This window comes from Atta cephalotes (assembly GCF_000143395.1).
Source record: "Atta cephalotes unplaced genomic scaffold scaffold00022, whole genome shotgun sequence".
Classification (NCBI taxonomy): Eukaryota; Metazoa; Arthropoda; class Insecta; order Hymenoptera; family Formicidae; genus Atta; species Atta cephalotes.
In genome coordinates this window covers 2358059-2361825 of record NW_012130086.1, presented here as the reverse complement: position 1 = coordinate 2361825, position 3767 = coordinate 2358059, and the positions used below count along the sequence as shown (strand labels likewise).

The 3767-nt window shown below is 34.1% G+C and overlaps 1 pseudogene; it reads left to right on the top strand.

Annotated features, from left to right (window-relative positions):
• Nucleotides 1–3767, top strand: part of LOC105619706 — a 32483-nt pseudogene that overhangs the window by 3817 nt on the left and 24899 nt on the right.

The following is a 3767-nucleotide window of genomic DNA, read 5'->3' as shown; positions in this document are numbered from 1 at the left end:
AGAGAGAGAGAGAGAGAGAGAGAGAGAGAGAGAGAGAAAGAGTTAAATCTTAAATTTTATGACATTTATACACGTTCGTCAACAATCCTCGTGGCCATCGTTTCGAGAATTCGAAACGCATAATGCACAGCTGATAGACATGTACGACTGACTGCCGTGACATTCAATATTGCCAGATTTTCGATGTGATTGACAATGTATCTGACATTGTATCTGACAATTGACCGGAATTAATGGCTAACCGGTGCACGAACCGATCGTCAGCCGGTCCAACTTCCCTTCCGGAATATGAAATGGCTCGCTAATGAGTATTATCCCGCGGCAACGGGCCTAAACATACATAAACGTAAGCGAGCCGTGCCGACGCGATGAGCGGTAAGCATAAGTGATCGGTAGCGACATTATACGACGCAGTATAATCGATTACGACGCAATCGACTGCCGGCGTAAACGCGAGATATCCACGAGTTGGCGAGCCGCGGCAGGCCGGACCTGACGAGCACGAATGGACAGACGTTCCGCTTCGACGCATTAATCAAGTTATTAATTATGTAGTCCTCATGCTAATTGAGCCTGTAATCTGCTCGCGCTGCCGTAAAATATCCACGCCGATTTACGCGGGGTCGAACGCGACAACAATACGTTATCATTATTATTATCGCCGTTCTACCGTAACGCATTCCGCTTCCGCCTTGAAATTACGACGCCTTGAATCTACTTTCTACAAAAGTGGAAAATGAGACTCAATAAGAAATGCCGCGATGTAATTTTTTTATAAAACTTGAAAATTATAATCTGATTTTTTTATTTATGTCCTGCACTTTCTTATACTTATATCTTTTTTTATCACCTAATGAATATTTCTGTCAATATAGATTAATTTTAATTTCGATTTAATTTATTCTTTATCTTTTCCTAATTTTTAGAACTAAAGAGAAAAAGTTTAAACCAAAGTTAAAGTTACATAGAAATGAACATCAGTTCGCTATTCGATACATCTGATAAAATGCTAGATAAAATATTAATAACTTTTTCAAAACTTTCATACAATGCTTCGTATATAACTATTAAACATAATCGCTTAAATTTCTGTTACAGAAGATAGCGACTAGGAAATGGAGAAAAGCCGAAAAAGCGATAATCGGCAGGCAAAACTGCAAGAGGATATTCTTAACTTCGAGAACGAATTTATTCTTGCGCAATTTCTGTTTCCACAATCGAGTTTAACAAAGTATCTCGCGTTTCGCTCGTATAATAAATAAATATTTCAACTCACTGGGAGCTTTTATCTTCCAGCAAAAACCCCATGATCCTTCGATAACCGCGAACTCACTAATCTGCGATCAAATTAATTGGAATGAGCATTTCTGCACATTGATAAAAAATGTCTGCCAAAACATGTCAGCTTCAGAACATTAATCAAGAACGAAACAAAAAGATAGAAAGATAATATTAGTACTAGTCGGTAATAGTGGCCGACATCAAAGAGCTCTTCCCCTTTCTTTCTTATTTACAGTGGTGTACTTCGAATTTTTAGATTCTTATGGGAGGTCTATTTCAATCTTGTTTTGTATCAAAAGTAATAATAATAATTTTAGATTTTTATGTTTTAAAGTATTACTATTATAACAACAGTGCCAATGATTGAAAATAAAAATCTAATACAATTTTATATAACGCTAAAAGAAAAGTTTTTAGTCGCAAAGCTCTTTAAAATAAATATGTTGCACAACAATGTATTATAATAATACCAATCAAAAGGTTTAATATGCAAATAAGATTCTAATTTAATGACTCGATTCTTTAGAATATTTTTTAAACACGATTTTTTTAAAGTTAATCGCTTTACTTATATTCTTCATCGTCACTATTCATTTCGCGATAGGTACGGACCTGATCGGCTCGCTTCCCTTCGCCGACGTGATCGTTTTAGAATCCTCGGCGGCACCTGCCGTGCAACCTGGGGCACCGCACTCTGCACGTAAGTATATACGAGTAAGTATACACTGAGTCCCCGTGTGCAGGCTGCGTGCCGCGCGGAGAGGCCGCGCGGCTACGGTTATTACACGCGTCACGCGGCATTCCGTACGGTCACGCACCCTCCCTCCTCCCTCCTCCCTCCCACGGAAGCTGCCGAAGGAGGGACTCTTATCGTCACCCTCTATCTTGTCAGCCATATGCAACCCCATTAAACCGCACTTGCGATGTGCCTTACACGACCCAAGAGCTGTGGTCGTCCATTCCGAGGAACAAGACTTGTACACGAAGCCAATCGCTAATTCTACTTTAAATATACGATTCGAGCTGGAAAATGCAAAACAACACTACAGTTTTACGAGACATAAAAATATTCGAATACAAAGTGCAACGAATAATTCACGAAAAATCATGACTGCACTAAAAAAGAATGTTTTTAAATTTTAATAAATCATTTGTTTAAGTACCAATTAAATATTTACTAAATAAAGAATAGGTTTATTTGGTATAAGAATTATTAATTTGATTTAACAATTACTTTTTTATTAAATAAATATTTATTTACTTTAAGTGAATATTTAGTTGATACTATTTAATAAAAATAATAAATGTTTATTAAAATTTAATCATTTTTTTCTCAATATGTAAATAAATTAAATATTTATAAGAACAGAAAAGTAGTTAATAAAGATGAAATAAAATATTATGTTTACACTATGAAAAAAAAAATCGTCGTAAAACCATCTTTCTCCTCGCTCTTTTACTTAAGCATGGCGAAAAAATGAAAATCGACACCTGCCTCGCACACAACTTTAGCAAGCCAGAAATCAAAAACTTCTTTTCATATTATTCTTATTTTCGAAAAAAACTTTGATCATTGATTATGAAAATCTAAATAATTTCAGAACAATTATTCGATATATTCAATGAAAAAGTATTTTACTTTATGCTTGTATGCTCTTGATTATTTAATGTTTTATTATAAAGCCACTTCCTTCGTTTATTTGTATTTTATTTTATTTTAAGTATTCTCAATTATCATTTGTCAATTCAGAAATTAGATAATTTACAATCATTCCCCAAAATCTTTTCCTTCAAATTCTTAATTTCTTCTATTCTTTTTAAGTTTCTTTTTGAAATTTAGAAAAATAAACATATATATCTTAAAATAGAATAAAAATATGTAAGATTTTTTATTTTATATATAACATTTTCTTTCTTTAATTATGAATTTTTCGAAAAGTGAATTTAATATGAGAATCTAATGTGAAAAAAGATTTTCATGTTCAGCGATAATTTTTTTTATAATTTTGTGATTTTACAAGCTTATTAATTCTATAGAATATTTTTTACAAAAAATATATCGAATCAAGAATGTTCTCGTTATGGCAGTAGCTAAAGTCACAACCGGAACGTGTCAAAGAGCCGTAATATTCCTCGAATATTATCCTTCTGAGAAGTCTAAGATCTCACCCCGAATAAACTCCGTCCGGTGAAATTTCCGAGTTACCACGCGCGGCGTGAGCAATTCCGTCAAGCTATCGGCCACCAATATCAAAAGTGAACATCGAGAAATGGCTGAACGAAATCCTCTCCAGCATCTATTGAGAGGGAAGAAGTGAGAAAATTTCCTCAGTCGAGAAAAAGAAGATGGTCGATCTTCTAGAGAAGAGCGGTGGCAGAACGGACACGATATAGTCGCTGATGGGCATACATATATATATATATATATATATATATATATATATATATATATATACTATATATATATATAGTACTACTACTACTAC